Raw genomic sequence first — 15,052 nt, forward strand, 5'->3', positions numbered from 1 at the left:
TTTTTGCCAAAAACACGCATTTTTCTAGAATTCTTAGTTTTTACGTAACACATTTTTTAGAAAAGCGTATTTTCTTAAAAAAAAAAACATATTATTAACAATTTGTTACCTTCTTAAAAACATCAGGGTAAAAAGCTACATCCAAAAAATGCAAAAAAATATGTTTCATTTAAAAAAACATAAACTTATTGTTTTTTAATATTGGGACATCCTGTATATATACGGCAATATTTTTAAAATATACAGCAGAAACGCAGTTATAGTCTAAAAAAGAAAAGAAAAAGTCAATATCTCTAATAATAAACAAGTTATGAAGCTTTTCCGAATTGTTGGGAGATCCTGTATACTGTATGTCATTGATTTTTACAGAATCAAATCAGTAGGTACATATGAATTACATAGTTACATTACATGAAAATGAAGTTTTAAAACTTCTGTGTTTTTTACGTATTTATTTTTACTGTGTACCAACTTTATGAGTTAACACCTTGCTTATTTTTTTGTTTGTGTGCACCCACTGTCAAAAAGGCAGTCGTCATATTCGCACATGTGACCAAAATCACGTGATCTAACGACACTACTTCATTGGTGGCAGAAACCGGTCAAGAATTAAAAAATATAGTGTGAGCATCTAGGTCAATTAAATAATTTTTTTCTAATTACTAACAATTAATTGCGTTGCAAAACCATAAAATTTAATTATTTTTATGCCAATTTCTAGTCTTAAATTCAGATTTCTTTTCGAATGAGTGATGACATTTGTTTGCGTAATGCTTTAGTTTTTTAATTGAGTCATATTCAGGGAATAAAAAATTGTTTGTCCGTTTGGATAGGTGTGAAAATCGCAGCGTCATCGGCTGACAGGTGACATTTATCGCCAACTTGATGGAAATAATCCAACGCCGCCCCTGTATTTCGGATGGGGTTATGCGAGTTTAGATTATGATAGGTTAGTTGCAACCTTGGCAGGGCTGTTGACCGTTGCCAAACGCCGTCCAAAAACAAAAAGGAACTTCTCAAAGCAATGCACTCGTTCAAGGCCAACTATTCGGTGCTCGCAAAAGGGGGGAATGCACGCGAGCGGGGTTTCGAAAGAAGAAGAGAGCGGCAAGGGACGCTCTGCCGTGAAACAATTGAACCGCGACCGGCCGCCTGTGACTGGAATCCAGAATTGACGTTTGGTGACTTTTTTCGTCCGCTTTAATTGACGGGAATTAAGATGGCGGCGGACAGTAAGGAGATAACGCGCCGCCACTGATTTGTCCATTCATATTTCAGGAAATGACCATTACAGCGGCAACGCACCCATGGCATTGATTTCGGAACTAAAAGCACGCAATTCTTTTTTTCATCGATTTTTACCCAAATTTCCTAAAAATATAAGACGTTTTTATTTATAGACGATTATTTACAAGACTGAATTTTATTGTCAAGTGAAAACTGTTTATTCAGTGTTAATTTATAACGTAAATAAAAAAAATCTGAGCGCCGAATTCCTGTATCACTTTGTTTAACTTGGCGGTTAAAATGCCACTTGATCTACCATTTTGAGTAGAACAAAGCACACTTTAACATCTGCTACAAAAAATTAACTTTACGCAAACAGACAGAAATAAACTCTGTGACAGTTTAATACGAGTGTGCATAATTATGTTAATTGTTTTTGGTATTTTTTTATTAATTGGTCTGTTTTTTGGAGACGACGCCACTGACTTCTTCATTCATATTTTAGGAAGTTCTTGTGACACAATAAATATCCCTGTGTCAGTGAACGAAAATGTATAATGGCGATCGATTTGGAAATCAGAATCACGCGATTGCCTTTTTTTGCCTTTGACATGAAATTTCCCCGAATGTCTTACATTTAGGTACGTAAATAAAATTCACAAAAAACAAATTTGTTTACACACAGTGGCAAATAGTACCTAGGTATAAATAAGTGAATTATGAAACTAATAACAAAAATTTATGAAAGTAGCTATTAAGTTTGCAATACTGATTAAAATAGGGACAAATCTTATGTCTCTACAGCGTCCATGTTGCCAATTTTTAGTAAACTGATAAAAAATAATGAAGCTATACCATTTTTCAAACTGTTTTTGTGCAATTACTACTACAGGGTGTTTCAAAATAACACACTTTTAGTTATGTTTATAATAGTTTTATTAAAGTAATTATGTGTATGTTGAAACAGCTATTAAAGCATGTGAGTGTACAATTTTCTTTGCAAGGTTAGCAGCGCTGCCACGAATGTCAAACAGCAATTTAAGGATAATTTAGTAAAAATATTAAATAAAATCTAAATAGTATTTCGATTTATTAGGGCATAAAGTCTCAAAAAATATCTGACAACGATGCAAAATATATAAAAAAAATTAAAAATCAAAATGTTTGCGACTAAAAAGCTTCACACAATTAGTTTTTAAGAGAACTTTTAATAGTCTTCTTTTCGAAAAATAAACAGATTTCAAATAATATTAAGTTCTACTGGACGTCCACAGACCTTATTCTACAACTTTTTTAAAATTTGACACTTTTGGTTAAAATCGCAAATCTAGAAATTTTATTGATTATTGCCTATAATAAATCTATAGTAGTTTTTATTGGAGGAGGCTTCCAAAAATTTTCAGAATGGTGAAGGTTAAGCTATTGAATAAAACTGTTACTGTCGAATTTAAAACACGTTACTATGGGAAGCGTGTTTTAAAATAGTGAAAACATGTTGCTATGGGTAACGTGTTTTAAAATAGTTCTAGGAATCTAGGATTCAGAACTGAAAAACAAAAATAAATCAATTACCATCAAATATACGAAATAAATCGAACTCATGTAATAAATATTTTGATTTTTTTTTTCTAAAAAAAAGAGATCCTTACTGAGAAGTAAGCTAAATCGAACAAAATAAACTAAGTATTAAACTTAGAACAGATGTTCTTCATTTTTGCATTTTTTAGATTATTAATAACACAAGTGCATAAACACAAGCTTACAGTTCAAGGGCTGTCGGGTATGCAACGAGCGTCAGCGAGTTGCATAGACATCCAAAAACTTTAAGCGTTTTCGCATGAGTGTCATTCAATTTTTTTTTGATGGTTTTGGAGCACGACGAAAGAGTGCTCCAATAGAATGAGTGCCACAATTAAATCTTATAAAACGAGTGTTATATACTATTTTTTCTATTTTCTATGTTTGCTGTTTGTTTTTGTTTAGTTTAACTTTAATTTTTTGCTTAAATTTAGAACCCAATTTTTATTTTTTGTGATATTTAGCATCGATATAATAAAACCCCTTAAAATTCAGCACTAAATAAACATCGATATACGTGCGATAGTTCAATCTCTGGACTAAACTATGACTTTTTTCCATTATTCTCCAAATAATGTAATACCTGGTTTAAATACTTTAAAAAAGTGAAGTTAATTTATTAATTTAGTTCGTTGTTTGTGCACCCACTGAAAATGAATTCGTTGATTCGTTGTTATGCATACAGAGTGTTGCAAAAAAGCGGACCATATGCTGGAGGGTTTATTGAATGAACTGTTATTTTTATACTCGTTGTTGTTAAAGATGGCATATATTGAGTGTTGTTTGAAAATTGGGTATGTTTTCGAACAATTACAGGAAACTGTAATCGGAAAAGTGTGTGTGAGTGTTTGGCTTGTCTGAAATCGTTTTCCTCACGGTCGTCGCAGTGTGGAATAATTAAAATAATAAACATAAACTTCCTTCCTGCGGCCGGTGTTGGTGAAGAAGACAAGGTGGAAGAGGTGCATTTTTCCCGCCAGTTTTAAGGCTCGCGTGCAGTGCGTGTACACACACATACACACATGCATACGGGGCCCAGGTTAATGACCTAGTCTACACAGTAGAGCTTGGGATAGGACAAGCACCCAAACTCTGGCTCAATACCAATGACGAACAGTTCTTTGTGCACGCGATCCCGACGTGGAGGAACACACCACAAATCGCATCATAAAACCGTCGATAATCCGCCGACGTGTCTCTAGACCGTTCGTCCAGGTGGATCATTCTCTTGAAAAACTCCACAACTGTCATTACGTAGCCGATAATTGGGGACGCGGTAATTGCAACCTCCGATCGGGGACTTTTCTAACGATTTAGAATGTATTGTGTTCAAAACATAACTCGCATCATTTTTGTGACCTTTCGAACAGTCAACTGAACATTGTACTAACTACCATTCGTCTTCTTGCATGAATCTCCTTGATTCTCCTCTCTCTTTCGACTTTGAATATTGCATTTACTTGGGATTTCGTAATTTATGTGTGGTTTCTACGTTATTTATTTTCTTTTCGTGCTATAAACATTCACGAAAAATAAAACCTACCAAAGACAACTAATTTGCATTTTACATAATGCACTCTGGAGGAGTTCGCCGCTTTGAACTTTACGTAACGCGAAACGGACGCACAACTCCAAAAACGTAACTATTCTGCAATTGACTCCCACCCACCGGAATGTCAAAGGTCAACTAAATTCGATACCTCTTACAACACTTTAACTCCTTCACCAACAAGTCCCCAGGAAGAAATCACTCAGAATCCATAAACACTTCTAATTCTCCAGGATATCTAAAGGATAGCAAGGACTCTTCCGTCATGAATCATGAAACTAAACGTGGGCCAAAACTGTAGATTTCCAACGATGCGTATACAGATCTTGAAAGATCAAAAACAAGTTTCAAATGCAATTAATTGAACAATACCTGTGCAAAATTTATTGGGAATAAATTATTCATCAATGCAGTCGATAATTGTTTACTGAAAATCTCAACAAACAACACCATATTATGCACAGGTGTTAGACAATACCAAAATTCTACATCAACTAGATATTACATAAAATCCAAATTTAATTTAGTGAGTGTATTCGGAAGTAAAATTACCGTTGGGGGCGCCACTGAGCTAGGTCGAAAACAGTAACCATAAATGGCGGGAAAACGTTTATTCGGATATTTTGAGCGTTGTACGAATTTTGGGGCTTCACAATTATTACATTACCTATGCGGAATGATTATTGCATCTTTGAAGCAAGAAACTTATGTTGACAAATGAGAGATGACGAGGAAAACACGAATAACGAATGACTGTTTGGTTCACTTTCTTTATTGGAAAATTATTACAAAGACATTGAAAAGCCTACCTTTTGGCATAATTTACGTTTAAATGTATCAGCAGTTGTTAATCTTTATTGTAGTTTTGTAGATTTACCGCAGCATTTCATGATTTTTTCAGTGGAAAATTCTAACCTAAAATTCATAACACTTCACTAATTTATTGGTTTCTTGAGCCAAACTTTGTGTTCGCTGTGATCCATTACTTATAATCTTTAATTAGACAACTGTTTGATAACACTTTGTAATTAAAATTTAAATATTTTTCACTTTATATCCACTTTCAAGTTCCAACAATAAACACTTTATACCACGAAAAACTATAGAACCAAAGTCAACGCTAGTATTTACCACCACGTACTTTTAAAGTAATTCTTTCTATTGTAAGTAATTAACACTATACACGCAAAATTGTTGAACAATTCATTAAATGTCAGTTAAATGTGGCATTACGAAAATTTCTTTACTGTTTTCGACATAGTTCAAAAGTCATTACCAGAGGGCGTCTAGTTAATTTTATTTCCGAATACTATTTAAACTTATTTGGAATGACAATCGCAGATAAAATTCGATTGACTGATTAAAATGGCTTGTACCTTTCAAATTCATATGGCAACATTGAATAAGGAAACAAAATTTTCATATCTTTTTTCAACATATTCCAAAAAATAGTAAGAATATAGCAAGATTTAGACCAAATCACTAAGCTGTACAGATGGGAAAAGCTTTTTGCCTTTAAAATTTACATACGTTTATGTTGGAAAAAGTTTTCACCAGCCTGATTCAAAAAATGAAAATATGAAAAATAGTACTTTTTTATTCTAATTTGCAAAAACTGATCTTTTCCCAAGTTAAACGAGTATGCAAAAGTTAATCAAGAAAAGTTTTTTGTGTCCACCACATCTACTACAACGAAAAAACTTCTTAACTCATTTCATAGTTTGCGATTTGAACCACAGCAGTCCGATATTCTTTTTATTCAAATGGGTTGTGCCTATCAAATTTTTGTCAGTTTTCATATGTTCTGTCTCTGCTACGTTTTTTCAGTGTTGTCATTTTAATCTCAGTACCTTAACATAGAAAAATAAAGGCCTCATTATAAGTATTGTGAGCTCCTACACGAAAATATTTTTAATTAGTTTTCTTAGTTAGGAGGTACCTTACTCAAAAAGGTGTGGCAGCTATGGTACCATGCAATTTTTTAAAATTTTGGTCTTGTTATCCATGATAGTTACCACAGCAGTGAAATGTATTGCGTAAATACTTCAGCATCGCTTTATCTGTCAATATGTGCAAAATATTCACCAAAGAACATAAAAAATGTATGCTGAAATTATTTCCGTAGTTAACGTAACTGTCATGACCATGGGTAACTAGATCCAAATTTTTGAAAATTGCATAGTATAACCATATGATTCGCTGAAACTGTTTACGATATTGTAATGTCAATTTTACCTACCGGTACGTCAATTTTACATTACATTTATGTTTTCCAGATCGATTAGCCAAATTGACAAAACCGCGATGAACTCTTCTTTCTCCTAGACCCACAGAATCCGATGAAATCTTGAACAAACCGTAGATGTAAGTATGTTATCACAGCCATAGATGTCTTAAAATCCTTGCGCGCATGCTCGCTCTGGATTCAAACTGACATCTGCGGCTGTAATAACATTTCTTACATCCTTGGTCTATTAATAAGTAAGGAACAACCTTACATACACAAAAATAGTCTGGTAACTATGACAATATGATTCTCTCTTTACAATATTGTAACGGAAGTTTTACCTATCGATATGCCAAATTTTCATAAAATTTGTCAATTTTACAGGTCGATTAGTCAACTTGACATAAATGCAATAAACTCTGTTTTTTTTAACTCCACAGAATTCAATAAAATCTTGAACAAACCGCGGATGTAAGTATGGTATCACAACTTTAGATGTCTTAAAATCCAAGCAAGCTTGCGCTCGGATGTCAAACTGACATCTGCGGCTAAGATAACGTTGCTTACATACTCGGTATGTTAGTAGCTATAAATTTGCACTCTCATTTAAATATCGATAACTTTCTTATTTTTAAATACATACTACATACATACCTACTTGAAATCAATCATATTTGGGCATTTGAAAAAAATGGTTAGTTTTTTAATTTCTAAAGAGAAATTCATAGCTGGAATACGCATTTTTGTGTAATTGACGAAGGAAAATTTATTAATTCTAAACATCGATCTGTATTCACATTCGCAATACCTTGGTTGAATAATTTTCAAATAAATTTGATTGCTGCTTCCCCAATTCAAATATGATTTAAAACAATTTAAAAATGAGAAAATTATCAAAGGTTCAAATCATATCAAAAAAAATATATGTACAGTCACGATTAAAAACAATGACACTCCTCCCAACCGAGCCGGACACAGGTCACAAATTTCCACAAAGAGGTTAGTTTATACAGTTAGTTTATGAACTAACCAAACGTTCACATTTTAGGAGTGTCATTCTTTTTGATTGTGACTGTACCTAAATGTATCTCAAAAACAGTTTTATACTTGGATACAAGTACCTAATCCTAATAAAATCTTACTTAAAAACTTGATTAATTGACAAGCGCAATAAAATGTAAAAATATCCATTAAAAAAACAGTTGAAGTTGACTTCCCAAATGACCGGAAGTACTGCCATTTTGAAAATACTTTCATTGAGTACCTATAGGACCTAAACCTTGTGAATTATTATGGGTGTCTACAAGTTTTCAGATGAATATCGTTATTATGAATATAAGTAGGTACATTACTTCGAATGTGAGGTTTAAACGCAACGGTATGTACGACAGAAACAGAGAAAAGTAATATATTATACAAAAACATGATCTACACGAATAGAAATCAAGCAATAAAGCTATTGTGCAAAAGTGGTTCTAATTTTATTTAATATAATATGTCGTTTTATATAATTTTATTTGGTCCAATTTATTGATTTATTGAACAGTTGGTTTCCTGATTGATTTAATAACTTCTTTAAAATTGATTATTCTGGAAACAGGAAACTCCTTTCCCTACTTTTACGTTTGGATAATCACACTTTATTCACTTTCAGTTAAAAAATGCGAAAATTTGCAAATACAGCACCCAATAAACGTATCGAGAGTTGGCTTTGATAAGTAGTGAATATTTTTCGCCGGCTGTACTTGCACATGGCTAAGATTCAGCTGGTTTTTGAGTTTTTTGTTTTTGTTGGTCGTAGACTCTTCCATGCGAGTGCTTCACACTATATTCTTATATTTGTTTATTGTTTGGTGGCTTTCTTCGCCGGCTTTTACCGTGCCTATCGGCCCGTGCATTTTTCGATAAGTTTTCCCCTTTATCGAGTTCAAACCAACACATTTCGCTAACGGTTTATGCAGTTATTTGGCGTGGAATTCGAAAAATCGGTAGAAAACGGGTCACGTGACCCGTCCTGAATGCGGGCCCCTTAGAAACTCCGGCGTAAAAAATTTTCGAAATAATTTCGTCGCCGCTGATGGTGTGCGGAATTTTCATTCAGCGAAATTATTATATACGTTACGTTACGTGTGAAATCTTTACTTATTTGATAATCAGGTTGCCTAGAATCGTGTGAAGGTCAATAACCCCTCAATCTCAAAGCCGGCTAGACAAAACGAAAGCATCTGCAACTCTGTATTATGGCACACTTTTTTCTGCAATCGTTTTTTTCGAAATCGATTTCTATTTGGTAATTTAGCGAGAAACCGACTTCCGCAATTTGATTCGGCGAATTTTAACCTCACTTTTGGGGCTTGCGTGCGCCGGACAATTATGCGATATTAGAAGGCCGCAAGCTACGACATGCTTTTTGTTGCTCTCTGCAAGTAAATATCAAGGTGAAATAGCGCTTAATAAACGCTAAAATGTTAGATTAGTATTTTTGTTTAGCAAAAAAGGGCGCAACAAGCGCCCAAATTGCAGTATAGTATTATTTTATTATAAAAGTTTCTTGTTAATGACCTCTGTGAAGTGTGAAACGGTGCGAATGTATGCTAATGACTCTTGTAAACTGCACTAATGATTTAATTATCTATTTGAGAATGTTTAAACAACGCATTGCTTTTCTAGTGGGCAGATTGCCGGTTTTTTGCCTCTAGGAGTCAAAGGAGGCACCTGCCAATTCAATTGTTTCAACACAGTTTCCTTGATTGGTGTAAATAAAAGAGCGAAACATAAATTATCGACATAACGATTAGATTAATCGGGAATAGATTCTTGGTAACAGATCGTTTGTTTCTTTGTATATTTCGAGTCAGTCTAAAGTGAAAGTAAATTTTTCCGAGGTGTGGTAGAATTAAAATAAGATCGTTGGGACCATGTGGGCAGTGGTGGGTGCCCCGTTAGGAGGCTATGCGTTATAATAGTGTAATTGCAAAAAATGTATGTATTTCGATAGTGGAGGTCAGAAACTGGTTTGAATAAACAATTGTAAATTAGCCTAAAGTAAGAATTTTATTGGCCGGTTGTAACCCAAGGTGATCTAACATATTTGTAAGGATAGGAATTATAATGGCAGCAGCTCGACCTTAATATCCATTCTTTGGGTCGAATTCACAGTCTCTTTGTTAGCAAAACTGCATTTCTAACACAACCGGTTCTCTTATTATTGAATTATAATTTAGCCTAAAAACATGCATCGGTTCAAAGATGGCGTGCGTTCCCTCTCCATCGCTTCCTGTTCTTCCCGGAGCGACTTTTCGCGTTTTCTTGACCTAGTCGATGCCGGTTTTAATGATGATTTTGTTTATTTATGCCGGGCTTAACGAGATAATTGAGAGATAATTGCCGGTGTAAATTACTAGAACTGAACATCGCACCTCGTTATGGTCGTTCGCATAACCTCAGTTCTTTTCTTTCAAAATGGCGATTGATGATAATTCGCGGTCGACACTTTTCAAACAGCTGGCGCGCCTTCGAGAATATACCGAGCGAACAGGTTGCGAGATTTCGTTCGGAGAAAAATCGACTGCGTTTGCGACAACTTAACTTGATTCAAAACATAACAACGGATTGTTTCAGAGGGCGGATTGTTTGCTGTGGGGTCACGTTCGACGTCATGCTTCCCGACGATTTCCTCGCAAAAAAACCTACCCGACTGGCCGCCTACACCACCAGGAAAATGAGCACGAACGAGATTTTTACAATCATTAAAAAATAATAACAATGCCCAAATATTCATTTTTATGTCATTTCCTGCAAGCTTATTTCTAATAAAACACAAAAGAAATCGTCCTTACATTAACTTCTTGTTGAAAAATTGTGAAAAAATGGAAGGAAATAGTGATTAAAAGTAAAAAAAACTTGTGTGGGTATGCACCTTTCTACAAAACAAAATCTCCAAATACCTACAAGTTGTTCCGTTTAAACCACAAAATCTCAACAATGGTATACTCGAAAAAGTTTAAGATGTTATCTACTTATACAGGGTAATTCAAAAGTGACGGACAAACTCTCGTATGGTGAGAAAAGATGTCCAGTTAAGCATAAAAATGAAGTCAGATTTTTTTCAAGCAACATAAATTTTGATATATTTTTTAATTTGATTCGTTTTTTGTTTTTTGTTTTTTGTTTCGTTTTTTGTTCTTTTGTTTCCTATGATGTCGAATTTAATTTACAGTTGAATTTGCAAGTTTTTTAATTGTTATGTCGTTTCCGCCAACTAAAGTAAAAAAAAGTACGATCTGAAGCACCAAAAACTTAACTTCTCGTAAAAAATGGCTCAAACATTTTTTTGTCATAGGAACTTTTAATTCAGTTTGATATCCTTTATCAGCACCCAAGAAATTATCCGGTGCTTTTGAATCACACAGTATAAACGCCCCTCATTATTTCCCCTTTCCGTTTTTTATTCAAAAATCTGTGATAGTTTTCTTTCAGTTAGTATTTTACTCATTGTATAAGTATATAAAAATTAAAAAAAAACACATTTTTTATAAGGTATGCAAATTTGAAATTATTTTTTGTCATTCTCCAAGTTGCACTTTTGACTTTTGCGTAAGTAGGTACAAGTGGATATTTATTAAACAGCTCGAAAACATTAGAAAACATCGCAACATCAAGGGGATGAACAGGGTAATCTGAAGAATTCTTCAAGAATTCCAAGACTTTTTTCTTTTCCATATTTTTGAAAACTATTTTTTCCTAGTGGACAAAATATCTGTTCAAGCCAAAAGGCCGTCAACTTTCGAATTAGTTATACAAATATGTACTATTTTGTCGAAACTGCTTAGGTGTAGAATTATTTGGAAGTTAAGTATAACTCTTTGATAAATTCTAACTTCCTCTCCCACTATTTATAGGTACTTTGAGTCTAACATGAATTTTCTTTAAATAGTTTTTAAATAAAACAATACCTATAGTTACGTATTAGCTGTTTCAAAACTATAAAAAAGTCAACATCGCATTTTACCAAATTATTTTTTTAAATAAGATTGATAAAATTGTAAAATAATTATTAATAATAATAAAATGCGAGGTTGGCGTTTTTATAGTTTTGAAACAGCTAATACCTATCTAATGTAAATTTTTTTTGTTTTTTTTTTCTTACGGTTAGGTTCGTTAAAAATAGCTTGAGTCGTCTAATTTTTGCCGAAAACTACGTTTTCTCTCTTAAAAACTAAAAAACATCTTATATTCTGATTCAAAAGATGTTTGAGTAGATGCAGACAATGATTTTTAAATAATAATTTTGTTGTTTACTTGTTACTTCTGACAATAATCGAAGCAGTTGCTAATCAGGAGGTTTATCAACTGTTATTAAGTAGAAATGGTTCGTATCTCATTAAATCTAAAACATTTCGGAAGAGTGAATTCTAATGAACATGCACTTAAACCCCAAATTGAAATTTGTGGCAATTAGTTAACTAGACTATGTTGACACATCTGATGCTAAAACTAAAAAGAACATAACATGGTTAGGTGAGAAACTTTCAATGGAGTGCTAGTTTTTACAGATTATAGCACTTTAAAACTGACCCATAGATTAACTAGTTGTTTCTCATACTAATTTTACAATACTAGAGTTGTGTTTACTCTTTTTTTATTGTTTAATAAATAGATGAATAGATTTATTGATTGCTGAAGTTCAAGAACGCTTAAAAGTAAAGTAAAAGTTATCATTATCGGAATTAATTTGGAATTACAAGAATTATAACTGAATTATCTAAATTACTTTAGAATTAATCTGAAAGAAATAGAATTACGATATATTATTATTGGAATTTTTTAGAATTCAAATGATAACAAGTAGTTTTTTCAAGTTATCGGCCCTTCGACTCGCGTTAATTTTTAGTAAAAATCAGAAATTTTGGTAAACAACGGTTGTATAGAAGGTATAGAAAAGAAAAGAGTAAAGAAGGAAAAGCAGTGGGTGAGATAATTAGAGAAAGAAGAGGAAAAAGAACGTGTTAAAGAATGATAGAAGAAATTAGTGAAATTTGAAGAGAAAACAATGAGGAAACAATAAATAAGTAAAAAAAATTAATTTTCGCATCATAAAAATATCGTACGTCGTTTCCGCCATATACTATGTATTAGGGAAATACTTTTTTTCCTTTTTTTTATTTTTTAGATGATGCCTGTCAGAAAAAAAAATTCCACAGCTGACAAGAATTTTCCCCGAATCCTAGGATAGTCTAATAAGCCATTAAAAATGTTATCAGGGTTTCACTCCCTTGAAAATTAGATACTGAATAAACCAATTATTTTAATTATAGATATGTCAGTAACCTACGAATACGTTTTGATCTAAAATACCAATTCCGAAAAAAAGTCGTTAAACAAATTCTAGTTAAACTAAAAAAAAACAATAGATAGATATCTATTGTAAATGTTACAGTCCAATACATTTGAAATATTTTTTTAATTTAATCATCAGGTAATCATCGGACAATTGTATCGGCCGTAAGGAAGGTCTCCAAAGCCCTAATAAATTCCGGCGCTGTTGAGAATTTTCAAGTGAAAGTAATGTGTTACAAGGTTAGCACCGATTATCATGAAAAGAGCTGTACACAGAGTTCAGAGTGTAATAAATTAACTTGTCGAATCAGAACTTTTTTGATTTACTTAATGAGAGAGGGGGTTGAAGCATTTGTTTAATGGGAGCAAAAAGTGGCAATCGTTAATTCGAAATGATCATTAAATAGCGTAATATTTCCGGTGGATAATTTCATTTAAAAAAAAAAAAAAAGAAAATTAATAAGTAGATTGTTGAAATAGTCGATCCAGGCATTTACCATTTTCTCTCGAGTAAAAGCATTAAATTATAGATAAAATATATAATTTAAAAATAAGCACAAACCCTAATGGTTATGCAAGTAACCATCATTAGTTAAAATTAACCATTAAACCGGTCACATTCAATAAAATATTAAGACGGAATAAACATGCAGCGTCACGAATTTTTATTCGGATCCCCTCCAATTTAAAAAATTCATTTCTGAATCTAACACCATAGAGGGGGCCGCACCAACGAAACCATCGTAGGTGGGGCACCATTAGAAAATAATTATACAGAAATTCCGAATGGCCGCGGCCATTTTAGTGTGTCCAAGGCCGACTCGTTTTTCGGCTCGATTGAATCAATTAGAAAAAGTGACAACAGCTGGCGAGAATTCGTAATCAGGAAACGTTTGGGCCCGACCTTGGGCCTTTTTAATGTATTTATTAGGCCATCGATGATGCTTCGGGAGAGTTGAAATTGTGTGCAAGGCCTGGATACGTAATTAATTTAATTAAGTAATCCAATAAAAATTGAGCTGTCCAATTGGACGACGATGCCAAGTGAAGCAATCAATGAAGTCGCGAAATAATCGAGGTAATCAAGGACGGGCTGCTTGCTACTTTTACTGGACTTTGAAAAATTATCTAACAAAATTTTTCCGTTAATTAAACTGGAATTGTATTATAAAAAGGCCGCGTATCCTGGAGGGATAGATAAAGAAGTAAGTATATAAATAAGTACAATAAATTTGTAATTTCAACATTCGTTTGTTAAATATGCATGTTAAAATAATGCTAATGTATTCATTCGTTTTGTCATTGAAATGTTAACGTTAACAATGTACTGCACTTGGCAATCACCTCGATATTATCTCGTTAATATCATTTAACGGCCGCAGTCGATCGCTCACGCAACACCACCCAGAAACCAATTGCCAAAAATCAACAACAACCCGGCCCCAGAAAATCATCTAATTCAAAGGACAATAAACAATTATTTGAAAAAAAATACAAAAAAAAATTGACACTACAGAGACACAAATACGTAAGTGCAGTTCTATTGAGTTCAAATAAATAACAAATTATCGAAAACATTTCTAAAAAATAATAAAAAATCTGTATTTTAGTGTCAGAAGGAAATGACCCACTAAGGTATTACTTCTTGTTACACAAAACCTTGCCACATTAGTCACACAAGCGCAGAAATTTGAAACAATCCCTCACAGAATACCTCTTAGAGTTGAGATACTGTTTGATTAATGATTACATTCTTCACCACGGCTCGTACTTTCCACTTTTTACCATCATATTCTACTGTTACTGAAATTTTGTGTTTCAAGATTGAATAAAGATTTTTTCTTTTTTTAAATAAGTTGTCTTACTTTTCGTTTTATTTGTTTTACATCATTCATTTTTTATTATTGCTTTTAAAATCTAATGTTCTTCCTTCTCCGGTTGTTAAATAAAGTCTAGTATATAGGAGCAAATGGTGGACCATACAGCGTATCTCACCAAAAACTTTCGGCCTTAATATCTGAGTTATTCGTCAACTGATTGTTATGTAATTTAGAAAGCACATATTTTAGGAGGTGCTTTTTCAATTAGTAGAAAAAAATGACTTCAAGTTAAAAAATGTAATTTTAAAACAC

At 33.0% G+C, this 15,052-nt stretch overlaps 1 long non-coding RNA gene across 1 annotated transcript; it reads left to right on the plus strand.

Annotated features, from left to right (window-relative positions):
- Window positions 1-9,045: 9,045 nt before the first annotated feature.
- Window positions 9,046-10,415, plus strand: LOC135265480 (uncharacterized). The gene is made up of 2 exons (XR_010333167.1): window positions 9,046-9,563; window positions 10,203-10,415. It is a non-coding gene; the product is annotated as an uncharacterized LOC135265480 (long non-coding RNA).
- The last annotated feature ends 4,637 nt before the right edge of the window (window positions 10,416-15,052 follow it).

Source organism: Tribolium castaneum, chromosome 2, assembly GCF_031307605.1.
Source record: "Tribolium castaneum strain GA2 chromosome 2, icTriCast1.1, whole genome shotgun sequence".
Lineage (NCBI taxonomy): Eukaryota > Metazoa > Arthropoda > Insecta > Coleoptera > Tenebrionidae > Tribolium > Tribolium castaneum.